This window comes from Salmo trutta, chromosome 32 (assembly GCF_901001165.1).
Source record: "Salmo trutta chromosome 32, fSalTru1.1, whole genome shotgun sequence".
Taxonomy (NCBI): Eukaryota; Metazoa; Chordata; class Actinopteri; order Salmoniformes; family Salmonidae; genus Salmo; species Salmo trutta.
The window spans coordinates 43,070,177-43,082,325 of NC_042988.1; the positions used below are offsets into that span (position 1 = coordinate 43,070,177).

A 12,149-nucleotide genomic window follows, 5' to 3' on the forward strand; every position below is an offset into this window, starting at 1 on the left:
TGTGTGTGTGTGTCCAGTGTGTTTGTCTGTGTCCAGCGTGTGTGTGTCTGTGAGTGTGAATCCAGTGTGTATGTGTGTCAGTGTGTGTGTGTGTGTGTGTGTGTGTGTGTGTGTGTGTGTGTGTGTGTGTCCTGTGTGTGTGTGACCATTGTGTGTGTGTGACCATTGTGTGTGTGTGTCCAGTGTGTGTGTGTGTGTGTATGAGTATGTGTGTGTGTCCAGTGTGTGTGTGTGTGTGTGTGTGTGTCCAGTGTGTGTGTGTGTGTGTCCAGTGTGTGTGTGTGTGTGTGTGTGTGTGTGTGTGTGTGTGTGTGTGTGTGTGTGTGTGTGTGTGTGTGTGTGTGTGTGTGTGTGTGTGTGTGTGTGAATCCAGCGTGTATGTGTGTCGGTGTGTGTGTGTGTGTCCAGTGTGTGTGTGTGTGTCCAGTGTGTGTGTGTCCAGTGTGTGTGTGTGTGTGTGTGTGTGTGTGTGTGTGTGTGTGTTTCCCATGTGTGTGTGTGTGTTTCCCGTGTGTGTGTGTGTGTCCAGTGTGTGTGTGTGACTCCAGTGTGTGTCCAGTGTGTGTCCAGTGTGTGTGTGTCCAGTGTGTGTCCAGTGCGTGTGTCCAGTGTGTGTGTCCAGTGTGTGTGTCCAGTGTGTGTCCAGTGTATGTGTGTGTCCAGTGTGTGTTTGTCCATTGTGTGTGTGTCAGGTTAGTATTTACAGAGACACTGAGGAGTCGTAATCAACCCTAAACCCTGGATAGAGGGGCTCAGTGAATGTGGAGGTGAATGTGATCAGGTGGGTCACTGTGTCAGAGGAGGCTCTATAGAAGGACAGAGTGCCGGCTGGCAAGTCCAGATACACTCCTACTCTGTGGGAGCTGGAGGAGGGGACGTCTATGGTAGTGGGTTTATTATTGTGACAGGCAATGTAACTGTTGTCAGAGCAGAACAGACTCCAGGACTTGTTATTGGCTCCAAGCCAACAGTCCTTGACCCCTCCTCTCCTGTTGATTCCTTTATATGTCACTCCTATAACAGCCCCTCTCCCACTACACTCTGCCTCCCAGTAACAGCGCCCAGTCAGACCCTCTCTACACAGCACCTGTCCCCAGTCCTCAAATCTCTCTGGGTGATCAGGATACGGCTGCTCCTCTCTCCTCCATGTCACCATTCTGTTCTTCTCAGACAGAGAGAGATGTCTGTTTACTGTGTTTGGGTCCAGTGTGAGATCACAGACATCTGATGGATGAAACCAGACACAATATTAGAAATCATCATCATTTACATTAGAATGTTAACTCACTTTTCACTAATTCATTTAATGTAGATGTTTCTAGGTATCAAAAGGAGAAGTTAAGGTAACTTGAGACTTGTTGAATGATCATATGTTATACTGTATGGTAATATAAAACACACTTATTCACATTAATTACACACACACACACACACACACACACACAACCAAGTAAGTAATGATGGTGGTCTTTGACTTTGACTTAACTTGAATTAAGACTTATTCTTAGTCATATTCTTCACAGCAGTCAACACTCACATTTTCTAAGCCCAGGTTCCATTCTGTTCTCTCCACCATGTTCCACACTGTAGCGGTAAGCAGAAGAACAGACAGTCATTGAGGGATACACCTGAACTCACACACACACACACACACACACACACACACACACACACACACACACACACACACACACACACACACACACACACACACACACACACACACACACACACACACACACACACACACAGAGAGAAACATTTGTCTAAGTGGTGGTAAGAATGTTTGTCTTAACTAGCCTGATAAGTCAAACATGTCTGATATGAACATTGACATAAACCCTCTACATACTTGAGTTTCTCCAGTCTGCAGTGTGGATCCTCCAGTCCAGCAGAGAGCAGTCTGACTCCTGAGTCTCCTGGGTGATTGTAGCTCAGGTCCAGCTCTCTCAGGTGTGAGGGGTTTGACCTCAGAGCTGAGACCAGAGAATCACAGCCTTCCTCTGTGACTAGACAGCCTGACAGCCTGCAAAGAGTCAAATCATATTAAAATCACACTGCTATTCTTTGGTGGTGAAAATAGTGGCAGAATATTTTTTTCAACATTTTCAGATATATCGGTGTCCTGAAACTTGCCATATATATTCATAAATTAATGATTGTATCATTATTTTAAATTATCATAATATGTGTGATCATAATATTACTTGTAGAGAGAAAAATGTTTACCACAAATATTTGAGTAGACTGACCAGACCAGTTTAAAAGCAGTATCAGTCAGAAGACAGACAGTGAGGTATCAGATTTAGATTGTATTGAGTATACAGTCCACACCATATCTATTTTAACAGTGAAGCTAACATTTTAAATGTGGCTCTATACTCCAACATTTTCGACTTGAGATTAAATGTTTCATATGATGTGACAGTATATAATGTCACCTTTCATTTTAGGGTATTTTCAAACAAATCTGCTTCACCGTTGAGAAATGAAAGCACTTTTTTGTTTCTAGTCACCCCATTTTAAGTCATAAGTATTGTGACCAATTCACTTATAGTGTTTTAATTAAAGTAGTAAAAAGTTTTGTATTTCGTCCAAAACTCGTTGGTTGCATTTGCAGTTTGATTTGGTTGTGCTTTGGGATATGTTTGTCCAACAGTAACTGAATGTTTTCCATCTCAGTGAGTAGATAACATGTTTCTAAACACTATTAATTTAATCCTGATAATGCCATTATTAAGAAAATGTATGAATGATTTATGAATAATAATGAGTGAGAAAGTTACAGAGGCTACAACAAAACATGCTAACCTCTCACCATTACCAATAACAGAGGCTACAACAAAACATGCTAACCTCTCACCATTACCAATAACAGAGGATACAACAAAACATGCTAACCTCTCACCATTACCAATAACAGAGGCTACAAGAAAACATGCTAACCTCTCACCATTACCAATAACAGAGGATACAACAAAACATGCTAACCTCTCACCATTACCAATAACAGAGGATACAACAAAACATGCTAACCTCTCACCATTACCAATAACAGAGGCTACAACAAAACATGCTAACCTCTCACCATTACCAATAACAGAGGATACAACAAAACATGCTAACCTCTCACCATGACCAATAACAGAGGCTACAACAAAACATGCTAACCTCTCACCATTACCAGTAACAGAGGCTACAACAAAACATGCTAAGCTCTCACCATTACCAATAACAGGGGAGGTTAGCATTTCATCTGATCTTTGTGCCTCTGTAACTTTCTCATTCATCATTATTCACAATTCATTCATGATTATTCATAATCATGGTAGCATCCACATGAATGTAGAAGTGTTCAGAAACATCTTCTATTCTTACTGACAATACAAGTGAAGTGACTACAAAATGACAGGACATTATTCACCATTCAGTTTATATTGGGAAAAACATCATCCAAAACACAACCAAGACAAACTGCAAATGAATTCAACAAGTTTGTAGAATCACAAGCTTGATGTAATCACTGCAGGCATGGAATATGGGACCAAATACTAAAGTTATGACACCTTAATACACTATAAGTGAATTTGTCTAAATAATTAAAACTCTTTCAAATGGGAGAAATAGATACATAACGTGCTTTCATTTCTAAACGGTAAAACATATATGTATAAATACCTTTAAATAAAAGGTGACATTGTATACTGTCGCCTAATATGAAACATTGTATCTCAAATCCAAAAGGCTGCAGCATAGCACCAAATGTAAAACTGTAAGCTTCACTGTCCAAACACATATGGTGTGGACTATGTGTGTCTGGTAAACACATGTGGATCTGGTGAACAGTTATCACTTGTTGACCAACTACAGGAATACTGACCTCAGAGTCTCCAGTTTACAGAGGGAATTCTCCAGTCCAGCAGAGAGCAGTCTGACTCCTGAATCCTTCAGGTCATTGTTACTCAGGTCCAGCTCTCTCAGGTGTGAGGGGTTTGACCTCAGAGCTGAGACCAGAGAAGCACAGCCTTCCTCTGTAACTAGACAGCCTGACAGCCTGCAAAGAGTAAAATCATATTAATATCACACTGCTTTTCTTTGGTGGTGAAAATAGTGGCAGTATATTTTTTCTAAATAATCAAATACATCAGTGTCTAGTAATGTATCAGTACTAGAAATCACAAATGATCAAAGTATTACTTGTAGATATATTTGACAAGACCAGTTTAAAAGCATGATCAGTCAAAAGACAGACAGTGGGGTATCAGATTTATATTGTATTGAGTATATGTAACAGGGTTGGTTATGTTTCCACTTGCCTCTAAAGAAATGTGTATTTAGTGTTAAAGCATTCTCATTGGTTGGTTCAACACTGATGACAATAAGGTGTGTTGTGATTGGCCCCGCTTGCAGCTAGGGGGAGAACGCGAACGTCAGGTCTTCCCAGTATGAAAATGTGATGCAAGGGGTAGGTCACGTTCTGAATACTGTTTTATATTTTATATTTTACAATGTGTACAAGTTTGCTGTACGTTACTGATTTATACATGTGTGGGTATATGGTACCTGTTAGGGATTGAGGGGCTTTCTGGGATGTGCTTTGGCATGTGATTGCTGTAAATAAGTGTGTTAGCTAGCAAACACCGATGTAATGGTCACATAAGCCCACTGCTAACACAGTTGTCGTCATGCTACAGATTTTGCCATCGACAGCCATCAATATCGTTAAGCCCTGCACAACTAACGTGCTGTTTCCCATTTTACAACAGATATTTACACGTTATATTTTGTATTGCATTTTTTGTATTTTGTTCGCCCAGTATGAAAATGTGATGCAAGGGATTTTGCCATCGACAGCCATCAATATCGTTAAGCCCTGCCACGTCCTGAACATAGCAGGAGGTTATTTTCTATGGTAGAGTTGGTCAGGGGGTGTTTTGTTCTATGTTTTCTATGTTGAGTTCTAGTATTGTATTCCTATGTTTTTTTTGGGGGGGGTTGATCTCGTTGTTTTGGGGGGATCCTCGTTGTCTATAATTGGAGATCATAGTTAAGTAGGGGTTTTTTCCACTTGTGTTTTGTGGGTTGTTGTCTTCTGTTTAGTTGATGTTCCTGACAGAACTGTACGCTTTCGTTTTTGTTATTTTTGTCTTTAGTGTTCTACGTTATAATAAATATTCATCATGAGCACTCAACACACTGCGTTTTGGTCCGCTCCTTCCGACAGCCGTTACAGAACAACCCACCACAAAAGGACCAAGCAGCATGATCAGGAGTGGACCTGGGAGGATATTCTGGATGGGGCAGGACCCTGGAAAAGGCCTGGGGAGTATCGTCTTCCGCAATGGAAGATAGAGGCGGAGCGGCGATACTACGAAGCGCTATATCCGCCTATAGGTATGTGCAAGAGGCAGCCCCCGAGAAAATTTGGGGGGGCACACGGGGAGATTGGCGGAGTCAGGTTGGACGCTTGAGCCAACTCCCCGTGCTTACCGTGGGGAGCGGGTGACAAGGCAAGCACCGAGTTCTGTGGTGATGCGCACTGTATCGCCAGTGCGCATTCACAGGCCGGTGCGATCTGTGCCCGCGCCCTGCATTGGTCGAGCTAGGTTGAGCATCCAGCCAGAACGGGTGGTGTCAGCTCTACGCTTGAGATCTCCAGTGCGCCTCCACGGCCCAGTATGTCCTGTGCCTGCTCCTCGCACTTGTCCTGAGGTGCATGTTACCAGTCTGGCGCCTCCTATGCCAGCCCCACGCATCAGGCCTCCAGTGCGCCTGCCCAGTCCAGGGTGTCCTGTTCCTGCTGCCCGCACTCGCCCTGAGGTGCGTGTTACTAGTCTGGCGCTTCCTCTGCCAGCCCCACGTATCAGCCCTTCAGTGTGCATTCCCAGTCCGGAATCTTCAGCGGCGGCCTGCGGCCCGGAGTCTTCAGCGGCGGCCTGCAGCCCAGAGTCTTCAGCGGCGGCCTGCTGCCCAGAGTCTTCAGCGGCGGCCTGCTGCCCAGAGTCTTCAGCGGCGGCCTGCAGCCCAGAGTCTTCAGCGGCGGCCTGCTGCCCAGAGTCTTCAGCGGCGGCCTGCGGCCCAGAGTCTTCAGCGGCGGCCTGCGGCCCAGAGTCTTCAGCGGCGGCCTGCAGCCCAGAGTCTTCAGCGGCGGCCTGCTGCCCAGAGTCTTCAGCGGCGGCCTGCAGCCCAGAGTCTTCAGCGGCGGCCTGCTGCCCAGAGTCTTCAGCGGCGGCCTGCGGCCCAGAGTCTTCAGCGGCGGCCTGCGGCCCAGAGTCTTCAGCGGCGGCCTGCAGCCCAGAGTCTTCAACGGCGGCCTGCAGCCCAGAGTCTTCAGCGGCGGCCTGCAGCCCATAACCTCCAGCGGCAGTCTGCAGTACAGATCCTCCGGCGATGATCCACGGTCCAGTGACACAGAAGCAGAGGGATCAGCAGGCGGAGCGGGGGTTACTCCCCAAACTAGAGCCACCTCCTCCACTGGGGGATGCGCGGGATGAGAAGGTTCTGGGTACTGCACATGAGCCGCCATAGACATTAGTCACCCACCCTGCCCTCCCTTTGTTTTTTTGCTTTTTGGGAGGGGGGGTTTGGGGGGAGGTTTGTTGTTTGTCTAGGTGCGGTCAGGGGTCCGCACCTTTGGGGGGGGGGTACTGTCACGTCCTGACCGTAGTAGAAGGTCATTTTCTATGGTAGAGTAGGTCAGGGCGTGACATGGGGTGTTTTGTGTTTTGTTCTATGTTTTCTATTTCTATGTTGAGTTCTAGTATTGTATTTCTATGTGTTTTTTTGGGGGGTTGATCTCCAATTATAGGCAGCTGGTCCTCGATGTCTATAATTGGAGATCATACTTAATAAGTAGGGTTTTTTTCCACTTGTGTTTTGTGGGTTGTTGTCTTCTGTTTAGTTGATATTCCTGACAGAACAGTACGCTGTACACTTTCGTTTTTGTTATTTTTGTCTTTGGTGTTCTACGATATAATAAATATTCAGCATGAGCACTCAACACACTGCGTTTTGGTCCGCTCCTTCCGACAGTCGTTACAAGCCCTGCACAACTAACGTGATGTTTCCAATTTAACAACAGAAATAAATGATGCTCAACTGGGACCACTGGCTGATGTCATTTATTTGGAGAAAACACAACGCAAGGAGAGTACCATATACATCTGTTACATATACAGTCCACACCATATATATTTTGACATTGAAGCCAACATTTTAAATGTGGCTCCAAACTCCAACATTTTGGAATTGAGATCAAATGTTTCATATGTGGTGACAGTATATAATGTCACCTTTTATTTTAGGGTATTTTAATATATATCTGTTTCACTGTTTAGAAATGAAAGCACTTTATGTATGTAGTCCCCCATTTGAAGAAGTCATAAGTATTCTGACCAATTCACTCATAGTGTATTAAAAGAGTCAAAAATGTAGTGCTCGGTCCGATATTTGACTACATCAAGCTTGTGACTCAAACTGGTCGATTGCATTTGCAGTTTGTTTTGGTTGTTTTTTGGGTTATGTTTTGCCCATTAGTGACTGAATGGTGGATGATGACTGGAGTCATTTTCTGTTTAACTGAGTAGATAACATGTTTTTAAACAATCATAAATTAATCCTGATGATGCCATGGTTAAGAAAAATCCTGAATGAATCATGAATAATAATGAGTGAGAAAGTTACAGAGGCTACAACAAAACATGCTAACCTCTCACCATCACCAATGACAGAGATGACAACAAAACATGCTAACCTCTCACCATCACCAATGACAGAGATGACAACAAAACATGCTAACCTCTCACCATTACCAATAACAGAGTCTACAACAAAACATGCTAACCTCTCACCATTACCAATAACAGAGACTACAACAAAACATGCTAACCTCTCACCATTACCAATAACAGAGGCTACAACAAAACATGCTAAGCTCTCACCATTACCAATAACAGGGGAGGTTAGCATTTCATCTGATCGTTGTGCCTCTGTAACTTTCTCATTCACCATTATTCACGATTCATTCATGATTATTCATAATCATGGTAGCATCCACATGAATGTAGAAGTGTTCAGAAACATCTTCTATTCTTACTGACAATACAAGTGAAGTGACTCCAAAATGACAGGACATTATTGACCATTCAGTTTCTATTAGGAAAAACATCATCCAAAACACAACCAAGACAAACTGCAAATGAATTCAACAAGTTTGTAGAATAACAAGCTTGATGTAATCACTGCAGGCATGGAATATGGGACCACATACTAAAGTTATGAAACCTTAATACACTATAAGTGAATTTGTCTAAATAATTAAGACTCTTTCAAATGGGAGAAATAGATACATTAAAGTGCTTTCATTTCTAAACGGTAAAACAGATATGTATAAATACCTTCAAATAAAAGGTGACATTCTCTACTGTCGCCTAATATGAAACATTGTATCTCAAATCCAAAATGCTGGAGCATAGCACCAAATGTAAAACTGTAAGCTTCACTGTCCAAACACATATGGTGTGGACTATGTGTGTCTGGTAAACACATGTGGATCTGGTGAACAGTTAACACTTGTTGACCAACTACAGGAATACTGACCTCAGAGTCTCAAGTTTACAGTGGGGATTCCCCAGTCCATCAGAGAGACGCTCCACTCCTGAATCCTTCAGGTCATTGTTACTCAGGTCCAGCTCTCTCAGGTGTGAGGGGTTTGACCTCAGAGCTGAGACCAGAGAAGCACAGCCTTCCTCTGTGATTCCACAGCCTGACAGCCTGCAAAGAGAAAATCATGACTTCACAAAACACTGTTAATTTAGCACAAGCAGTGAAGAAGGACAATGGCAGATGCATTTGGTTTATTCTCTCAATCAACATATGGATTCATCTTTTGTCTCCTGTAATTGTATGGTCATGTTATACTATTGTGAAAATCAATGCATTAATTCAGTATTATTTTCAATATAATATTATGTACATAATATAATACATATTTTCAGTAATAAATATTTTTCACTATACTGAATATTTGTTCCTGATGATTGGTACTTAATTGTCATTTTATGTACTCACAGAGCAGCTCTGGAGACTTTGACCACTGGCAGCAGCCTCAGAAGACCTTCCTCTGATCGGGAGTATTTCTTCAGGTCAATCACATCCAGCTCCTTTTCTGAAGTCAGCAACACAAAGACCAGAGCTGACCACTGTGCAGGTGACAGGTCTTCACTGGAGACACTTCCTGAGCTCAGGTAGGTTTGGATCTCCTCCACTAGAGAATGGTCATTCAGTTCATTCAGACAGTGGAACAGATTGATGCACCTCTCTGGAGAGGGATTCTCCCTGATCTTCTCCTTGATGTAATTTATTGTTTCTCCATGGCTCTTTGAGCTGCTTCTTGTCATCGACAGTATACATTGTAAGAACCTCTGATTGGACTCCAGTGAGAGGCCCAGAAGGAAGCGAAGGAAAAGGTCCAGGTTTCCTGTCTCACTTTGTAAGGCTTCATCCACAGAACTCTTGTAGACAGAAACTTCAGGCTTGTCTCTGAATTGCACAGAAAGGTTCCTGGACGTTGATTGAGTTTCATCCATTAGATTCTCATTTTTGTTGATGAATGAGAGGAACACATATAGAGCAGCCAGAAACTCCTGAATGCTCAGATGAACAAAGCAGTACACCTTGACCTGGTACAGAACACATTCCTCTTTAAAGAGCTGTGTGCACAATCCTGAGTACACTGAGGCTTCATTGACATCAATGCCAGCCTCTTTCAGGTCATCTTCATGGAAAATCAGATTGCCCTTCAGAAGCTGCTGAAAAGCCAGTTTTCCCAGTGACAAAATGCTCTCTTCATTCCAGTGTGGACCTGTCTCTTCTATCCCAACATACTTTTCATTCTTCTGTTTGGTATGAAACACCACAAGGTGTGTGTACATCTCAGTCAGAGTCTTGGGCATCTCTTCAATCTTATGTTTCAGCATGTGTTCAAGGACTATTGCAGAAATCCAACAGAAGACTGGAATGTGGCACATGATGTGGAGGCTCCTTGATGACTTTATGTGTGAGATGATTCTGTTGGCCAGGTCCTCATCACTGAATCTCTTCCTGAAGTACTCCTCCTTCTGTGTGTCATTGAACCCTCGTACCTCTGTCACCTGGTCAACACACCCTGAAGGGACCTTATTGGCTGCTGCAGGTCGGGTAGTTATCCAGAGGAGAGCAGAGGGAAGCAGATTTCCCTTTATGAGATTTGTCAGCAGAACATCCACTGAGGTTGACTCTGTGACGTCACAACAGATCTTGTTCTTCTGGAAGTCTAGGGGCAGTCGGCACTCATCCAGACCATCAAAGATGAACAGAACTTTGTACTTGTCGTAGTTGGAGATTCTTGATTGTTTGGTTTCCATTGAGAAGTGATTGAGAAGTTCAATCAAAGTGTGTTTGTCCGCTTTCACCAAATTCAGCTCCCGGAAAGGGAATGAAAATACAAATTGGATATCCTGATTTGCTTTTCCTTCAGCCCAGTCCAGAATGAATTTCTGCACAGAGACTGTTTTTCCAATGCCAGCGACTCCCTTTGTCAGCACAGTTCTGATACGTTTGTCTTGTCCAGTTAAGGGTTTGAAGATGTCGTTACATTTGACTGCAGTGTCTGGTCTTGCTTGTTTCCTGGTTGTTGTCTCAATCTGTCTCAGCTCATGTACATTATTGACCTCTCCTGTTCCACCCTCTGTGATGTAGAGCTCTGTGTAGATCTTATTGAGAAGTATTGGGTTTCCTTGTTTAGCGATCCCCTCAAATACACATTGAAACTTCTTCTTTAGATTAGATTTGAGTTCACGTTGGCAAATCACAGCAAGCTCATCTGAATGAAGAAATAACACAGAGGATATTAATATTACTGTTTTAATGCCTACAGTGTTTTAGGACTGTTATAAAGTTTTAAATTATAATAATGTATTATCTTATTAACTGACTGTATAAACGTGTACATTTTTTCATAATGCATTACAGACTGGTGTGACTGATTATATTATTATTGGTATTAATGATGGTATTATTAATGTTGTCCATCTCTCTCTCTCTAAATCAGCACAACACATCCCTGCTGCTACTTGATGAGGTCACTAGGTGTTGTGTTAAGGCTGCTACAATATCATTGAGTTACACAGCTACTTTAGCTGTACTTTAGCTACAGCTTTTAAATGTTATAAAACAGCATTCAACATGAGGCAGACAGCTCTTACTTTTCTCCAGTGTGTCAGCAAGCTCCTTCTGGTTCATTTTCCTCGGGAAGTGCATATTAGGATCACTGAATATGGATAGCACACACACACAGGGAGGGAATGTTGTGTTTGTTTAATATTGTTTTAGGACTATGAAAATGGACAAAACGATTAGCCTATGGATTATGAAAACAACAAAAATAAACGGGAAAATGGGAGAGGAGAAATGACTAGAGACAGTGTTGTTTAACTCACTGACCATGACCCATGAGTTCTTCTTACCTTTGTTCATTAGAAAAGTCTCCCTCTCTAAAGAATATAGGAGGCTCCATAGACCGGTCACTCTTCATGGACACACAGCTGGGAACAGGGGAGGCTGGTCTCTCCTGCTTGATTGGGCTTCAACACAACAGAGGCAAACATTACATCTCTCATCTACTCTGATCTCAGATGGGGGAAACATAAGAAGAGTTTCATTCTAAAACACTATATATCCATTTTCAGAAATATTGGTAAATTAGCTTTTATTGTTTAAATAAATTATTAAAGAGATTGGTGTGTTTTTTCACTATCTAATCATGGCATGGGATTGTTCAATGACAGACATGTATTTGTTTAAAATCTATCACTTGATGGTTTCATTTCAGAGAGACAAATAATCATGTTTTTTTCTAATTACTATATAACTGCCTCACTCTCAAATGTGATCGACCGGCTTGATTTGGTCTTATGTAGCAAAATTTGAAATTGTGGTTTTTACATTGGATAAAATTAGAGACTCAATGCTAGATAATGGTATATCATACACTACAGTTGAGGAACAATGGGAAAGTAATTCTGCTTTCAACGTTGATAAACTGGTAACCTCACTTTTGAGAAAATGGCCTTTGAATGTTTTGGTACCTGCTGGAGAGCTCTTCTTTGTCT

General features: G+C 42.6%; 1 protein-coding gene and 1 long non-coding RNA gene across 2 annotated transcripts in view; one reads left to right on the forward strand and one right to left on the reverse strand.

Annotated features, from left to right (window-relative positions):
* LOC115171939 (NLR family CARD domain-containing protein 3-like) overlaps window positions 1-12,149 on the forward strand; it is a 1,137,260-nt gene that overhangs the window by 803,915 nt on the left and 321,196 nt on the right. The gene's annotated exons all lie outside the window — the stretch shown is intronic.
* Window positions 10,824-11,544, reverse strand: LOC115171957 (uncharacterized). Its single transcript, XR_003871308.1, has 3 exons — window positions 11,505-11,544; window positions 11,244-11,308; window positions 10,824-10,861 (listed from the first exon to the last, which is right to left on the reverse strand). It is a non-coding gene; the product is annotated as an uncharacterized LOC115171957 (long non-coding RNA).